Source organism: Oncorhynchus gorbuscha, linkage group LG04, assembly GCF_021184085.1.
Source record: "Oncorhynchus gorbuscha isolate QuinsamMale2020 ecotype Even-year linkage group LG04, OgorEven_v1.0, whole genome shotgun sequence".
Classification (NCBI taxonomy): Eukaryota; Metazoa; Chordata; class Actinopteri; order Salmoniformes; family Salmonidae; genus Oncorhynchus; species Oncorhynchus gorbuscha.
The window spans coordinates 25882645-25901481 of NC_060176.1; the positions used below are offsets into that span (position 1 = coordinate 25882645).

At 43.2% G+C, this 18837-nt stretch overlaps 1 protein-coding gene across 1 annotated transcript in view; it reads right to left on the minus strand.

Moving 5' to 3' along the window:
• LOC124033884 (coiled-coil domain-containing protein 102A-like) overlaps window positions 1-18837 on the minus strand; it is an 82351-nt gene that overhangs the window by 43871 nt on the left and 19643 nt on the right. The gene's annotated exons all lie outside the window — the stretch shown is intronic.

Sequence of the window (18837 nt, forward strand, 5' to 3'; positions counted from 1 at the left end):
ATTAAAAGCATTACATGCATAATTGCATTAGCGGCCACTTTTGATTATGGTATTTCTTCCACTAATGGAACATTCGCCTACTACCATGTGAGCATTGCTGCACTTATAATGGGAAGAAATAGCCTAGTTTATCAACATTTTAAGCTAAACGTTCTGATCTGTTGAGTCAGCCACATTTCATAAAAAGGTTTGTATTCATTTGGGATCTATCGCATCCCACAACTGTCCCAGACTATGTTTGGAATATTTATTTAGCGCACAGAATAGAATTGGTCGACTTTTGTACTGCGGGGGATAGTAGATTGACATAGGCTAGTGCTTTTGCGGTTCGTTAGGCCTACTCATCTTGTTGGCTGACGAAAAAAAAAACATCTTGAATATGCACCTCGGAATTGGAACGGGACGCGCGCAGTTGCGTCCCCCACGTGTCTGTCTTAACTTGTAGCCTGTGAGAAAGACCCGATCATGTGAGAGAGAGCAGTGTGAGGGATAGATGCTTCGGATTGCACAGCACACACGGAGAAGGGCACAATGCAGCCCCGCAGACCGCAAAAGGCATGGATTTTTTTAGGGTGCATTACAGCCACAAAGGGGATTGCTGTCGTGAAATTTGAGGAATTATGAAGTGCTTGTCAAATTGTGAATGAGAGACTATTGAAGTGTGTACAGCCTTCGCAAAATAGTATTTTGAATAGTAGAAAATAATATAAAATAACGACACGGAATTATAAGCAAATCTTGTCTGCTAAATGAACTAGTGTAGCCCACAGCCATTAGGCATAGCCACATCAGGACCTAACATAAAGACAACTCAGAGTGTGCTATTCTGTTCTTCTGAAATATGAAATATTCCTTCATTTCATGCTTCTTTAGACCTGTCTAAAATACCGTAATTGCTGGACTATTAAGCGCACCTGAATATAAAAAAAAAATATGTGTTTTGTACATAAATAAGCCGCACATGTCTATAAGCCGCAGGTGCCTACCGGTACATTGAAACAAATGAACTTTACACAGCCTTTAAACCAAACACGGCTTGTAACAAAAATTAAACAGTGGCCTACCAAGAAAGTCATTGGTCACTATCTTGCTCCTCCTGTGCACTGAAACCACTGAAGTCATCTCCTTCGGTGTTGGAGTTGAATAGCCTCGGAATTGCTTCATCCGATGTTGGATCATTTTCATTGTCGCTCTCGTCACTTTCATCCGGAGGCAAATACCCCGGGGAGCTCATGCTGCCCCTTCAACACGCAGCAGTCCAGCCTTTCGAAACCCGTTGATGATAGTGGATTTTTTGACAATGCTCCACGCTGTCAGGACCCACTGGCAGACTTGACCATAAGTTGCTCTTCGCCTGCGGCCCGTTTTAGTGAAGGATTTCTCCCCACTTGTCATCCAAGCCTCCCACTGAACAAGGAGCGCCACCTTAAATGCTAGATTTTTTCACTGATGTCGAGTGGCTGCAAATACTTTGGGCCATCTGCTTTTCTTCCCTCTGAAAGCTGTTGTTGTCTTTTTGCACTGAGTCAGTTCCTCACGCTGCTTTCCAACGTCTTATCATCGATCCTTTTCCAACAGCCAGATCGATCGCCTTCAACTTGAACGCTGCATCATATGCATTTCTCTGCGTCTTTGCCATGATGAGGGTGACAAAATTACTGGGAAGTTTGAGCGCGCTCGATTTACGTCACATTATGTGACGGTGCTCAGTTTTTTGGCGGCATGAATCTTACGAAAGCGGGAAAAATTCATAAATTAGCCGAGTCATTGTATAAACCGCGGGGTTCAAAGAGTGGGAATAAAGTAGCGGCTTATAGTCCGGAAATTACGGTAAACAATGGACTTTTTGTGAAGTTGTAGGCTATATTACATGGATGTATTCGACTTTTGTGTGGAAGCCAGGAGATGCTAAATGTGTTCATGTTAATTAACGGTCAATTACAGTGAGACCGACAGTTATTTGTTTGACAATCACCAGCTGATGAAATTAATTCAACGCTCTAGTCTACTCCTATCCTATGATCATCAATTGCCACAGCAAAACAGTCTGGTAGATAAAAAAGTTACATAAAGTCCAATGTCCCTGTGGAGTTCAGAAATATGTTCTGGGACCAGTCTGAGTAGGCGAGATACAATAGGCCATCCTCTTCATACTGTTCTGGTGCCAGTTACAGGAGGTTACAGATGAACGGCCACATGTCGGAGATTACCTAGAGCCAGTACATCTTGAAGAAAATGGTCATTTGTAAACAGCCAATGATGAGGAAAAAAAAAGCTTCAACTAGCACCATGGCAACCCAGTAAACCCATTGACTTCAAGCATGTCCAGATTCAGACTTCGGCTTAACACCGTGGCAACTTGCAGTCCAAAGACACTGATGAATCGGCTACCAGGAAAGTATGCAGAAAGACAAATACTCTACAGATAGGTCATCACTAGCATACCACACAACCCAACAGTCCCCGGAAGGTGGGGGGCCCCCCAGATAGCATTGGAATGGCATGCCGTGGCAAAAATGTTTAGAATTACAGGAAACCGTTGTCAGCCACATCAAGAATACATTTGCATTTGCTGACAGTGAGGGTAGATGTGACACAGATAAAGAAGACAGGATAGTGAATTTATATTTTTTTTTATTTAACTAGGCAGGTCATTTCAGAACAAATTCCTATTTACAACGACGGCCTACACAGCCAAACCCTAATGATGCTGGCCAATTGTGCGCCACCCTATGGGACTCCCCATCACAGCCAGTTGTGATAAAGCCTGGAATCGAACCAGGGTCTGTAGTGATGCCTCTAGCGCTGTGAGAGAGAGAGAGAGAGAAAGAGAGAGGGGTGAGACCGTTTGAGCTGGTTTCTTGTGAGGGCAGAAACCGATTCCCAGAGGCACCGACAGCATGGATTATATATGTTTGAGGATGAGGCGACTGAAGAGTCTGGGAGGACATTGGTGTAAAAGGATATGAATTCTCAAATCAACGCCCCAAACAAACTCTCTGGGGTGTAAAACACGAGATGTGCTTGAAGTCCAGTACAGAATCCCTCGGCTGATCACCCTCAGGGCCTGTATCTGACATGTTCACTGCAACTTAATCACACCAGACCCATAACACAGCGTGTGTGAGGGAGACTCATTTAACGGATTAATTGCATGGCTGAGCCATAATTATTTGCTCTCGCTTAAGGGAAGCTGTTTATATGCTGATGAGAGAGACTAAATATAAAAATACACCCACCGTAGGCTACTAGTGTGTGGCACGCCAAACGTACAAAGATGCAAATAGCGGAATTAACATAGCAATGATTCTGCAGTTATAGGCCAACACATTAGTCCCAAACACTTGAGCAGCAAACTCACCAGTTCCTGTGAGTAACACATTTATGAGGAAAGCTCATACACCATGCTTTCTCTCAAAGATCTTGTTGAAAATACCATCTCTGTCTCTGACTGTTCTCTGCCTGGTCTCTGTACAAGTGGATATCTTGAGGAATCTCAAACACAAAGGAGATGATATGAAAGACCGGGAGCAGTGCCGTCAGAGATGTATTATATATCTATGTAACACCTTCACTGCCTGCATTATCCTTGTGATACATATTCTCCATTTCATATTCATTAACATCTCACTATGCCATGCCATTTGAATGTCCCCTCCATATGAACTCCCTGCCTAACCCCCCTAGTAGGCACCCACCTCTCTCACTAACTGACTCTGTCACTCCCCACCAGGGCTCACGCTACAGCTCAGTGACGGTGGTTGGGGTCAGCCCAGTAGAGTAAGGAGATAAACCTCACCACTTCCTATCACTGATACTGAACACTATCCTCTGAGAGTCTTGTCTCGTACTCTCTATAAGGCAGATGGAGACAGAGAGGGAGATGGTTTGGGCCCTGTCGCCTTTGTACGATATCTCCGCCAGGGATATGTGACAACGGGCAACTGTCAGGGGGAGATCACCTGTCAAGGTTCCAAAAAGGATGTCAGCCAATGACCAACATACACAGAAACACACACACCGCAAACCATCTCTGTTGTCCCCCCGCATGGAAAGGGAATGCTTTTATGGAGAGAAAAAGAGAATATATATAAGTATTACAGGTCGACCGATTAATCGGAATGGCTGATTAATTAGGGCCAATTTTAAGTTTTCATAATAATCGGAAATCGGTATTTTCAGGCGCCGATTTGACAAAAAAATATATATATCTTTTTTTTTTTACACCTTTATTTAATCTTTATTTAACTTGGCAAGTCAGTTAAGAACACATTCTTATTTTCATTGACGGCCTAGAAACGGTGGGTTAACGGCCTCGTTCAGGGGCAGAACGACAGATTTTCACCTTGCAACCTTATAGTTAATTAGTCCAACGCAATAACGACCTGCCTCTCTCTCGTTGCACTCCACAAGGAGTCTGCCTGTTACGCAAATGCAGTAAGCCAAGGTAAGTTGCTAGCTAGCATTAAATTTATCTTATAAAAAACAGTCAATCATAATCACTAGTTAACTACACATGTTTGATGATATTACTAGATATTATCTAGTAACGCTGCTTCGATATGATGGCTATTGTCGTTGTGTTGCTGGTTCAAGCCCAGGGAGGAGCGAGGAGAGGGACCGAAGCTATACTGTTACACTAGCAATACTAAAGTGACTATAAGAACATCCAATAGTCAACGGTTAATTAAATACAAATGGTATAGAGGGAAATAGTCCTATAATTCCTATAATAACTACAACCTAAAAACTTCTTACCTGGGAATATTGAAGACTCCTAACAAAAGGAACCACCAGCTTTCATATGTTCTCATGTTCTGAGCAAGGAACTGAAACGTTAGCTTTCTTACATGGCACATATTTTACCTGGAACATTTTTTACCTTTTACTTTCTTCTCCATGTCACGCCTTGGTCTTAGTATTTTGTGTATTCTTTAATTCTTTGTTCAGGCCAGGGTGTGACATGGGTTTATTGTGTTGTCGTATTGGTTTTTTTTGTAGGCATTGGGATTGTGGCTGATTAGGGGTGTGTCTAGCATAGGCTTGGCTGCCTGAGGCGGTTCTCAATCAGAGTCAGGTGATTCTCGTTGTCTCTGATTGGGAACCATATTTAGGTAGCCTGGGTTTCACTGTGTATTTCGTGGGTGATTGTTCCTGTCTCCGTGTTAGTGTTCACCAGACAGGCTGTATAGGTTTCCACATTCCGTTTGTTGTTTTGTATATTTATAAGTTATTTCATGTATCGCTATTCTACATTAAAGAACATGAGTAACCACCAAGCTGCATTTTGGTCCGACTCTCCTTCAACAGACGAACGCCGTTACACTCCAACACTTTGTTTTTGCATTATTTAAACCAAATTGAACAAGTTTCATTATTTACTTGAGGCTAAAATGATTTTATTGATGTATAAAATTAAGTTAAAATAAGTGTTCATTCAGTATTGTTGTAATTGTCATTATTACAAATACATTTAAAAAAATATCATCAACCATGTGTAGTTAACTAGTGACTATGATTGATTGTTTTTTATAAGATAAGTTTAATGCTAGCTAGCAACTTACCTTGGCTTACTGCATTCGCATAACAGGCAGTCTCCTTGTGGAGTGCAACAAGAGAGAGGCAGGTCGTTATTGTGTTGGACTAGTTAACTGTAAGGTTGCAAGATTGGATCCCCCGAGCTGACAAGGTGAATATCTGTCGTTCTGCCCCTGAATGAGGCAGTTAACCCACCGTTACTAGGCCGTCATTGAAAATAAGAATGTGTTCTTAACTGACTTGCCTAGTTAAATAAAGATATATAAAAAATATTTTTTAAATAATAATAATTAAAATGTTAAAAATCGGCAAATCGGTGCCCAAAAATAGCCATTTCCGATTGTTATGTAAACTTGAAATCGTCCCTAAATAATCGGCCATTCCGATTAATCGGTCGACCTCTAGTTTAGACCTAGGCCTACATGGAGGGGGCAGTACCGTATGGCTTCAATGAATCAATCAAGCACTAAGTTGCTCCTCAGTATCAGGATTGCAAAGAAAATTATTTAGAACTCCTGCGTAGGAATGTTCTACTTAGCAACTGTCTACTTTGAGTGTAAAAGGAGGTTGAACAGTATGCTAAAATACATGTCTTTCAAACAGACAGACAAGACATTGCACCTTAATGTGGTTTCACAAAGCAAACATGCATACATTTAAATGGAGTGCAGTTGACAACACCACAGCTACAGTACTATATCTGTAGAGACATTTTTGCAGGGTCATGACTATTGTCAACCACATCAAGAATACATTTACATTTGCTGATAGTGAGGGTAGACATGACAGGCAGACAAATAAATTACTGTTTACAATGACAGCCTACACAGCCAAACCCTAACGATGCTGGGCCAATTGTGTGCCACCCTATGGGACGCCAAATCACAGCCAGTTGTGATACAGCCTGGAATTGAACCAGGGTCTGTAGTGATGCCCCTAGCACTGAGATGTAGGGCTTTAGAGCACTGTGCCACTCCAGAGCCCTAAGAAAGAAAGAGAGCGTTAGAGAAAGAGAGAGGTGGCTGGTTTCTTGTAAGAGCAGTAACCGAAACTCAGATCATGAATTTCCGATTCCCAGAGGCAGTGACAGCATGGTTTATCTATGTTTGAGAATGAGGCAACAGACATTGCACTTAAATGTGGTTACACAAAGGAAACATGCATACATTCAAATGGAGAGCAGCTGAAAAAAACAACAGATACAGGCTCTTCCTGTCACCCCATTTCAGAGGTCAGGGGTGAAGAGTGTTTGTGTCTCTTTCTGGAATATCGCAGAGTGTGTATGGGTGCTGAGATAATTGGCAAGGCTGTTGCGTCTCGCTACATAATGCTCAAAGACCCATCTCAACAATATCAAAGCCGACTGACAGACTAACACTTGTCAACATGCCAATCAAAAGTTCAAGTTGATCTTCGAACCCATCCATGACCTAGAAGGTCGGCTGATGTTCTATTCATTATCTCATTGGTTTGAATGGACTATCTGTTGTCTCCCTCTTATGGCTCCAGGGGGTATTTGTTCACCTTCACTGATCTTGTAGGGAAACGTCAAAGAGGTGAACAAAGTATTGGACCGGGAAGTGATCCTAATACGGAGTGACTACTGCAGACAGATACAATAAACACAAACAAAAGTCTAGTCAATGGACTTCAAGAGACAAAAAGTGGGGCAAATCAACATTGGCTCTACAACGGGGGAGTGAAAAACATTGTGCAAGAGGGAGCTAGTTTCAAAAAGACTCCAGATGGAGAGAAGAGATGGACAGAGACTGTAAACCAGAAAAGAAAAGAACAAAGTAAAAGCTGGAGCTGAGTTTTTGCATTTCAATACAATCTGCTCCAAGACAGTGGTATCAGGGGTCAGCGATCCCAAAATGAAATGCCTCTTATAAACAAGCCGATTACTCTGGGGAACTTCCTTTGGGAACTGGTTCCAGCTGGAGGATCCACGCTCATGTGGGATGTGTGGAATCCAGCCGATAGCTGCAGGATACTGAGAAATGAAACACAGAAAGAGAGAGTAGAGTAGCCTTCACTGGAACCTAACACAGAGACGCACCAACACTCAAAGCAACAGAAACAAATGTGAATAGATGTGTTTTACTATAAAGTGTGTTGCAATTTTAAATGCACTTGAAATAAAGTTGGATTCGATGTATACTGTAAGACAACCATGACATTTACTGTATATGCAAATTCTATTCCATCTAGACGTGTATCTATGTGGGGTAAAATGGTTAGGGAATACAAGGACAAAGTGCTGTCACTACACACAGCCCGGTGTTGACGTGAGAAAGCGGTGTTCTGCCATCAGAAGTAGAGGGGAGACAGTGACGTAAATTGAGGACGAGATTGTCAGAACTGCCAGGGCCATTTAGAGGATGCAGGCAGAGAATTCTACCCACGTGGGGAAACATGCTGTCACGGAACCCCCCCCCCCCCCCCTTATATAAAAAGCACAACCGCTTTAGTTGTTACAGACTGTATTGTGCAATGTCTGAAAGCGCATATCCCAGTTGGCTACACTCCAGCACCTTGCGGTTTTAGATCTGAAACTGCCAAAGTTAAGAAGGAAGTCGAACAGGACATGTAGCCTAGGGTCTACAACCACAGTGTTTCTATCTTTCTTCCATCTTGGTGAAGCGGAAAGCATTTTCGTTTGTCACTGCGCCATTCGTTTTGATCTGAAAACAAACATGCAGCTATTAACCTGAGTGCTTGTCTCTGCATCTCTTTACTTAAAAGTGCAGAAAGCCACAGGAGCAGATCTGAGGTGGTAAACACAGACAGTGACGCTATCACTTTCTCTAAGTGCTTTGAGATGTTGTGTTATTGGTGCTACTGTAGGTGGGACAAGACTCTGGGGCAAACACTTACAGTAAATGAGCATAAGAGGAAACAGTTCACTTCACTACATCAATTGACCTAAAAAGTACCAAACAATAGTCTCACTGACTATATATGTAGGGGGTGATGACAGAACTTCTGGTTCATTTTAATCTAACTCTTGTTATTCAATGGAGAAAATCATTGTACTGTGATTTCGGGCTCGCTAACGTTAAATACAACACCATCAGGAAAATGGGTCATGATTTGGTCACCTTGGTCTCATGATATTAAATCTTCAGACTAGAGGTCGACCGATTATGATTTTTCAACGCCGATGCCGATACCAATTATTGGAGGACAAAAAAAAAAGCTGATGCCGATTAGTCGGCCGATTTTTAAAATGTATTTGTAATAATGACAATTACAACAATACTGAATGAACACTTATTTTAACTTAATATAATACATCAATAAAATCAATTTAGCCTCAAATAAATAATGAAACATGTTCAATTTGGTTTAAATAATGCAAAAACAAAGTGTTGGAGAAGAAAGTAAAAGTGCAATATGTGCCATGTAAGAAAAGTAACGTTTAAGTTCCTTGCTCAGAACATGAGAACATATGAAAGCTGGTGGTTCCTTTTAACGTGAGTCTTCAATATTCCCAGTTAAGAAGTTTTAGGTTGTAGTTATTATAGGAATTATAGGACTATTTCTCTCTATACCATTTGTATTTCATTAACCTTTGACTATTGGATGTTCTTATAGGCACCTTAGTATTGCCAGTGTAACAGTATAGCTTCCATCCCTCTCCTCGCCGCTACCTGGGCTCGAACCAGGAACACATCGACAACAGCCACCCTCGAAGCAGCGTTACCCATGCAGAGCAAGGGGAACAACCACTCCAAGTCTCAGAGCGAGTGACATTTGAAACCCTATTATCGCGCACCCCACTAACTAACTAGCCATTTCACATTGGTTACACTAGCCTCATCTTGGGAGTTGATAGGCTTGAATTCATAAACAGCAGAGCTGCTGGCAAAACACACAAAAGTGCTGTTTGAATGAATGCTTACGAGCCTGCTGGTGCCTACCATAGCTCAGTCAGACTGCTCTATCAAACATAGACTTAATTATAACATACTAACACACAGAAATACAAAACATTTATTCTTTCAGTGAAATACGGAACCGTTCCATATTTTATCTAACGGATGGCATCCATAAGTCTAAATATTCCTGTTACATTGCACAACCTTCAATGTTATGTCATAATTATGTAAAATTCTGGCAAATTAGTTCACAATAAGCCAGGCAGCCCAAACTGTTGCATATACCCTGATTCTGCGTGCAATGAACGCAAGAGAAGTGACACAATTTCACCTGGTTAATATTGCCTGCTAACCTGGATTTCTTTTAGCTAAATATGCAGGTTTAAAAATATATACTTCTGTGTATTGATTTTAAGAAAGGCATTGATGTTTATGGTTAGGTACACGTTGGAGCAACGACAGTCCTTTTTCACGAATGCCCACTGCATTGATTATATGCAACACAGGACACGCTAGATAAACTAGTAATATCATCAACTATGTGTACTTAAAACTAGTAGTTATGATTGATTGATTTTAATAAGATAAGTTTAATGCTAAGTAGCGCCTTACCTTGGCCGCTTACTGCATTCGCGTAACAGGCAGGCTCCTCGTGATGCAGGTGGTTAGAGCGTTGGACTAGTTAACCGTAAGGTTGCAAGATTGAATCCCTGAGCTGACAAGGTAAACATCTGTCGTTCTGCCCCTGAACAAGGCAGTTAACCCACCATTCCAAGGCCGTCATTGGAAATCAGAATGTTGTTCTTAACTGACTTGCCTAGTTAAATAAAGGTGTAAAGAAAAAGAAAGAAAAAAAATCTGCAAAATCGGCGTCCAAAAATACCGATTTCCGATTGTTATGAAAACTTGAAATCGGCCCTAATTAATCGGCCATTCAGATTAATCGGTCGACCTCTACTTCAGATAGCAACGGCAGAGGGAAGCGTTTTGCAAAACGTAAGTACTAGAGACTTAAACAAGATGGTCGAACATATGAAATCTGATCAATGTTTTTTTCAGTGAAGTTTGTCCAAATACTGCACACTGTGTCATAGCTCATTAAAATCTCTCAGTCTGTCGTGCCTAACTGCATTGGCAAGCAAAGAAAATCACAAAATTCTAGACAGTAAAACAATAATCCATGGATTTTAGGGCTTGTTTCCTGTTGGGGGCCTGGATAATGGAGAGGGAGGGACAGGAATTGGGATCGGAGTATCACACAGCTGGTATAGCAGCCTCCATCTTCTACATACCAATGATCCGAACAACCTGCCCTGGCTGTGACTGTGCTCTTAATAGGGTTTCCACCCAGCAGGATGAGAGGGGACAATAAGAGGGTCAGGGCATAGCTGACCAGCAGATAGAGGGGAGTCTGCCGGGTTCATCTCAAATTAAAGCTTGCTTTCACTGAGGACGTAAAGGTCAACACTAAAGTGTGACATTTTATTAGTCCCCACAAGGTCAACTGCTATATCTAGGGGGGGTTAGGGTTAACGTTAGAATTAGGGTTAGTTTTAGGGTTGAGGATCGGTGTTGAGATTGAGGTTACAGTTAAGGTTAGGGTTAGTTAGGGAAAATAAGATTTTGAATTGGACTGAATTGTGTGTCCCCACAAGGTTAGTTATACAAGACTGTGTGTGTGTGGAGGGGGCTGGTGACTGCGGGGGAAACTGATAGAATAGAAGCTGACAGAGGTGTGAGGCTGACTGAAGAAGCTGGCCGTTTTAATCCTGTTAGCTGGCGTCAGAGCACAAGAGGGATACGGCACAGAGAGGTGATGTTTCAACACGAATCAGCCATCAAATAAAGAACCATGACCTTCAGGGGCCCTAGGGGACATAAAAGTATCAGAGACGTATTTCTAACACACACACGCACGCACGCACGCACGCACGCACGCACACACACACACACACACACACACACACACACACACACACACACACACACACACACACACACACACACACACACAAATATACTTACCAGAAACCAAACCACCCGTGGCTTACACTCACTCTCTCACACATGTATTGACACATAAATACATTATGTTCATGTACTCACTCCCAAAGATGGGTTTAGGCAGGAAAAAATCCCATCTTTTGTCCCTGCCTGTGAGTTTTTGAGACACTGCCCACAGACTATTTGGTTTCCGCTCCGACTCATTACAACAACATGAGAGCTGAATGGATTCCCTCCCCAACCCCTTCCCTCAGACTGGAGATAGGCAGTGAGTAGAGGGCAAGGTGCATGGTGCTAACCATAGAAATATGACTAATTCGGTTTTTATGGTGCTAACCATGTGGAAGTGGGTGTTTAGGAGGTGCGGCAGAACTTCCCTGTGTAAATAACTGAACCCCAACATAGTGTTTCCTTCACTGGACACCAACTCCACTGTAGAAAGTCATTCTGGGTCTGAATACTTTCCGAAGGCACTGTATTGTTTGCTCAGAATGTACCGACCTTGCCGATAATGAGTCTCAGTAGAGAGAGTTTAAGAATTAAGTATTTAATGGCCATCAGGAATTTCCTGCAGTCTCCCTCTGATGTGTCTAATCTGATGTGATTTATATTTAATTTGTTAGAAGACGTGTCATACACCATTCATTAAAAATCCAATCAGTTGCGCCTCAGTCACCCTGGAGGATATTTGTTTTATTTATTTAACTAAGCAAGTAAGCTAAGAACACATTCTTATTTACAACGACGGCCTATTCCAGCCAAATCCTAACGACGCTGGGTCAATTGTGCGCCGCCCTATGAGACTCCCAATCACGGCCGGTTGTGGTACAGCCCAGGATCGAACCAGGGTCTGTAGCGACACCTCTAGCACTGAGATGCAGTGCCTTAGTCCAGCTGCGCCACTCGGGAGCCCCAAAAGAAGAATCAAGAGAATTGCACCAAAGCTGTTCATACCATTTACGTGTCAGCCAAAGGTAAACCCAGAGAGAGAATCTTAATCTGCAGGTAAAACTGCTGTGTCTTGGAAGTTTCACTTCAGGTTGACACTAGGGGGCAATAGGAGGTGATGTGCAGTGCCACCCTGCAGCTAGCCTGAATACATGAATGACTAAACAGCAGCAGTCAGCTAATTAACACTGGAGCTGATCATGCTAATGACACAGCACCACAGCACCTGGCTACAGGGCTCTGCTCTACCGCTTACAGGGATGACATCACGTTGTCTCCTTCGCTAACAATAACCAAGGATCTGAGAGGGAGAAGCTAGCTGCCTTCAGGCTACGTTGATCTTGCAGTGTTGTCACCCGTCCAGCAAGCCTGACAAAGTCTGACAAATAATTAATGAAGGGAAGCAGAGCTGTCTTTAACTCAATATACAATATGCTAAACGTAATTGCTCCCTTCCCTTTCAATCATTTGCTTACGCGCGTATTTCTCTCCTCCCTATGACCAGGGCTGTCTTCCTGAAGGGCAGAGTTATTCTGAGCTCGAGTTTGTGGTCGGGTGGTCATTTCCCTGTCCTGAATCTTCCTCACTACACTACACATCATCCTGTCACTGGTACAGGACATAGGGCCTGTGGACACCTGGCATCGCCACTTTAACAGAGTTACAGCAGCTTTCCAGCAGTCACATCTGGCACCATTAACAAGGACACACACTGGACTGCAAGATAGAGGGTTGAGGAAAAAGAGGGGTGGTAAACAGTGAGGCAATGGTAAAGCAATAAAAGACTGGAAAGCTTAAAGAAGAGCTTCGACCGAAGGTCAAAATAGCGTGGGTGACGGGTCAGTGCAAAATGCAAACGCTGAACCCGATGTGCTTGATTAAACGGCTTCGATGGATTGTCTGACGACACGTGGATCCTTGTTAACTTGCCATGTTAAATATGTTGTACAGGATGAATCACTGGTGCCTCGCAATGGGAAACATATGTGAAGGATAATATATGACGTGAATAACGATGTGCATTGCCTTAACTCTCTCGAGCTATGGAAAGGGATTTTGCAAAGAAACACAGACGGAGAACTGGAGAGAAGTAGAAATGCCAGTATTCACATTCACAGACCGTGAAACCTAGCACGCCGAGACTTGTGAAGGAAATGGACAGCTTCAGTGGCTGGATAGACCATGTGGTAACTGAGATCCGGGTGACAGAAAAGCAGCAGCCTTGATAAGGAATAGGGAAATATGTGGTGAGTGAGAGACATTTCAGTCAGATAATTAGGGAGGGAGCAGAGCAGACCATGTGAGGCAGTAGCAGAGGGAGAGGCGGAGAAGAGGAGGGAGGGGAGGAGGCCTTTGACAGGGCAGCCGACTCAGCCGTAGATGGGGGGGGGGTGTAACAGGCTTTTCAGAGGGCAGCAGATGGGAGAGTAGAGGCCTCTATTGATGGGGTTCCCCCTCTGGATATAAAAACATACAGGTTATTTAAAGCCCAGAGTCAGCCTGCCCTTCCGCCATCCACCATGCAGGCACAAACACACTCATGTGATTTACTACCGGCCCCACTACCCATTAGAGAGGAGAGGCAGATGAGAGATGGGAGGGTAGGTGAAAGGAGAGCAGGGGAATGAATAGGAGATGTCACGGCTGTGTAAGTATGAGGAAGTACCATGGAAGAATGTGTGAATGAGTGTGTGACTCATCGTGTGAGCGCTTGTGGTAACGTGTGTCGGGTTGGAGTGCAGAGCGAATGTTCACTCCTTTTCACTACCCGTTCTGACACTATGGGCTCTTATGAAAATGATTTTGTATACAAAATTTGGGTGTACGCGTGTGTTTGTGTGTGTGTGTAGTTGAATGACCCGACGCTTTCTCTCTTTTGCAGAAACTAAATGAAGCTTGTTTGGCATCCCAATAAACACGCTATAAAAGTTTTTCACCAGTGGGCCACGGCTCTGTGGCTCTTTTGTTCTGAGGGAGGTTTGGGCAGCAGCAGAGGGGAAATAAGACACAGCCATGTAACCCATGAAAGAGACCCAGGAGCCATGGAGCAAAACAGACAGGGTTGGCTTAGATTGTTAACAACATGTTAACTACATTTCGTCTCTAATGTTTATTGAAAACATAAATAATGTTGCACAATGAGCACTTGTTGCCTCTCAAATACATTGTTACAGTTGTTTGTTAGCTAGCTAGCAGTTTTTTTTGCCATATAAGCATAGACGTGACATGAGTCAAAACACCTCAAGGTATCAAGAACAAGATAATACTAACTGAAATGAGCCACTTACGATTCCCCACATGGCAGTTTTTTGTCATTGTTGCTTGGTATCTGGCCATCCAGAACAACAACACACCGCCTTCTGCCTCATTGAAGCGTGTAAATCGTTTTATCAGCTAAGGATTGGTTACCACACATATACTGTATACAGTCATGGCCAAAAGTTTTGAGAATGAAACAAATATTAATTTTCACTAAGTCTGCTGCCTCAGATTGTATGATGGCAATTTGCATATACTCCAGAATGTTATGAAGAGTGATCAGATGAATTGCAATTCATTGCAAAGTCCCTGTTTGCCATGCATATTAACTGAATCCCCCAAAAACATTTCCACTGCATTTCAGCCCAGCCACAAAAGGACCAGCTGTCATCATGTCAGTGATCATGTCAGTGAGGGCACTGCGTTCATCCACCTCTGGCCTGCTCGCCTCCCTACCACTGAGGAAGTACAGTTCCCGCTCAGCCCAGTCAAAACTGTTCGCTGCACTGGCTCCCCAATGGTGGAACAAACTCCCTCACGACGCCAGGACAGCGGAGTTAATCACCACCTTCCGGAGACACCTGAAACCCCACCTCTTTAAGGAATACCTAGGATAGGATAAAGTAATCCTTCTCACCCCCCCCCCTTAAAATATTTAGATGCACTATTGTAAAGTGGCTGTTCCACTGGATGTCATAAGGTGAATGCACCAATTTGTATGTCGCTCTGGATAAGAGCGTCTGCTAAATGACTTAAATGTAACTGTAAATGTAATTCTCTCGTTAACTTCTTGGATATAGGGGGCGCTATTTTAATTTATGGATAAAAAAACGTTCCCGTTTTAAACAAGATATTTTGTCACAAAGAGATGCTCAACTATGCATATAATTGACAGCTTTGGAAAGAAAACACTCTGACGTTTCCAAAACTGCAAAGATATTGTCTGTGAGTGCCACAGAGCTAATGCTACAGGCGAAACCAAGATGAAATTTCATACAGGAAGTGTCCCAGATTTTGAATGTGCTGTGTTCCAATGTCTCCTTATATGGCTGTGTATGGGTCACGAATGAGCTTAGACTTTCTGTCGTTTCCCCAAGGTGTCGACAGCATTGTGACGTATTTGTAGGCAAATCATTGGAAGATTGACCTTAAGAGACTACATCTACCAGGTGGCCGCTTGGTGTCCTCCGTTGCAATTATTGCGTAATCTCCAGCTGCGTGTATTTTTCGTTTGCTTCGAGGAGAAACACAGCTGCCACGAATGATTTATCATCGAATAGATATGTGAAAAACACCTTGAGGATTGATTCTAAACAACGTTTGCCATGTTTCTGTCGATATTATGGAGTTCATTTGGTAAAAGGTTCGGCATTGTAGAGACTGCATTTTCAGATTTTTTTCTTAGCCAAACGTGATGAACAAAACGGAGCGATTTCTCCTACACAAGTAATCTTTTTGGAAAAACTGAACATTTGCTATCTAACTGAGAGTCTCCTAATTGAAAACATCCGAAGTTCTTCAAAGGTAAATGATTTTATTTGAATGCTTTTCTTGTTTTTGTGAAAATGTTGCCTGCTGAATGCTAGGCTTAATGCTATGCTAGCTATCAATACTCTTACACAAATGCTTGTGTAGCTATGGTTGAAAAGCATATTTTGAAAATCTGAGATGACAGTGTTGTTAACAAAAGGCTAAGCTTGTGAGCCAATATATTTATTTCATTTCATTTGCGATTTTCATGAATAGTTAACGTTGCGTTATGGTAATGAGCTTGAGGCTATGATTACGCTCCCGGATACGGGATTGCTCGACGCTAGAGGTTAACACAGGTGTGAGTGTTGACGAGGACAAGGCTGGAGATCACTCCACTGTCATGCTGATTGAGTTCGAATAACAGACTGGAAGCTTCAAAAAGAGGGTGGTGCTTGGAATCATTGTTCCTCCTCTGTCAACCATGGAAGGAAACACGTGCCGTCATCATTGCTTTGCACAAAAAAGGGCTTCACAGAAAAGGATATTGCTGCCTGTAAGATTGCACTTAAATCAACCATTTATCGGATCATCAAGAACTTCAAGGAGAGCGGTTCAATTGTTGTGAAGAAGGCTTCAGGGCGCCCAAGAAAGTCCAGCAAGCGCCAGGACCGTCTCCTAAAGTTGATTCAGCTGCAGGATCGGGGCACCACCAGTACAGAGCTCGCTCAGGAATGGCAGCAGGCAGGTGTGAGTGCATCTGCACGCACAGTGAGGCGAAGACTTTTGGAGGATGGCCTGGTGTCAAGAAGGGCAGCAAAGAAGCCACTTCTCTCCAGGAAAAACATCAGGGACAGACTGATATTCAGCAAAAGGTACAGGGATTAGACTGCTGAGGACTGGGGTAAAGTCATTTTCTCTGATGAATCCCCTTTCCGATTGTTTGAGACATCCGTAAAAAACCTTGTCCGGAGAAGACAAGGTGAGTGCTACCATCAGTCCTGTGTCATGCCAACAGTAAAGCATCCTGAGACCATTCATGTGTGGGGTTGCTTCTCAGCCAAGGGAGTGGGCTCACTCACAATTTTGCCTAAGAACACAGCCATGAATAAAGAATGGTACCAACACATCCTCTGAGAGCAACTTCTCCCAACCATCCAGGAACAGTTTGGAGACGAACAATTCCTTTTCCAGCGTTATGGAGCACATTGCCATAATGCAAAAGTGATGACTAAGTGGCTCGGGGAACAAAACATCAATATTTTGGGTCCATAGCCAGGAAACTCCCCAGACCTTAATCCTATTGAGAACTTGTGGTCAATCCTCAAGATGCGGGTGGACAAACAAAGACCCACAAATTCTGACAAACGCCAAGCATTGATTATGCAAGAATGGGCTGCCATCAGTCAGGATGTGGCCCAGAAGTTAATTGACAGCATGCCCGGGTGGATTGCAGAGGTTTTTAAAAAGAAGGGTCAACACTTCAAATATTGACTCTTTGCATCAACTTCATGTAATTGTCAATAAAAGCCTTTGACACGTATGAAATGCTTGTAATTATACTTCAGTATTCCATTGTAACATCTGACAAAAATATCTAGACACTGAAGCAGGAAACTTTGAGGAAATTAATATTTTTGTCATTCTCAAAACTTTTGGCCACGACTGTACATGTCTGCATAAACAAATGCACGCAACTCAACACACATATTGAACATATCTTGAAGGCTTCACTGATATGTAATAATAATTTGGTATAGTTATTTGTCTTATTTAACACATGTACAAGAGTGTATTTGTCATGTTTTGTCTTATTTTGTCTTGTCATTTTGCTTTTCCCTCTGTTCGTTTTCCCCCTGCTGGTCTTTTTAGGTTCGTTCCCCTCTTTCTCTCTTCCTCCCTCTCTCTCTTCTCTCTATTGCTCCGTTCCTGCTCCCAGCTGTTCCTATTCCCCTAATCAATCATTTAGTCTTCCCACACCTGTTCCCTATCTTTCCCCCTGATTAGAGTCCCTATTTCTCCCCTTGTTTTCCGTTTCTGCCCTGTCGGATCATTGTCTATTGTTCACCGTGCTGTGTCTGTGTATCGCCCTGTCGTGTCGTGTTTCCCTCAGATGCTGCGTGGAGAGCAGGTGTCTGAGTCTGCTAGGTTCAAGTGCCTTCCCGAGGCAACCTGCAGTTCTTGATCGAGTCTCCAGTCTGTTCTCGTCATTACGAGTGGAATTATGTCTTATGTTTGTAGAATTACTTTACTGGATTAAAGACTCTGTTTTCGCCAAGTCGCTTTTGGGTCCTCATTCACCTGCATGACAGAATGATCCGACCAAGAATGGACCCAGCGACTATGGATTCTCTCTACTCTACTCTCGAGTTCCAGGGAGCGATGCTCGGCAGACACGAGCAGGAATTGTCTGCTGCTCGGCATGCCGTTGAGACCCTGGCCGCTCAGGTCTCCGACCTCTCAGGACAGTATCAGAGTCTTCGTCTCGTGTCACCAGCTACTTCCGGTTCTTCCGAGCCTCCGGAACCTAGGGTTAATAACCCACCATGTTATTCTGGGCAGCCCACTGAGTGCCGCTCCTTTTTCACCCAGTGTGATATAGTGTTCTCTCTCCAACCCAACACATACTCAAGAGAGAGCTCGGATTGCCTACGTCATATCACTCCTTACTGGTCGGGCTCGGCAGTGGGGCACAGCTATCTGGGAGGCAAGCGCTGAGTGTACTAACAATTATCTG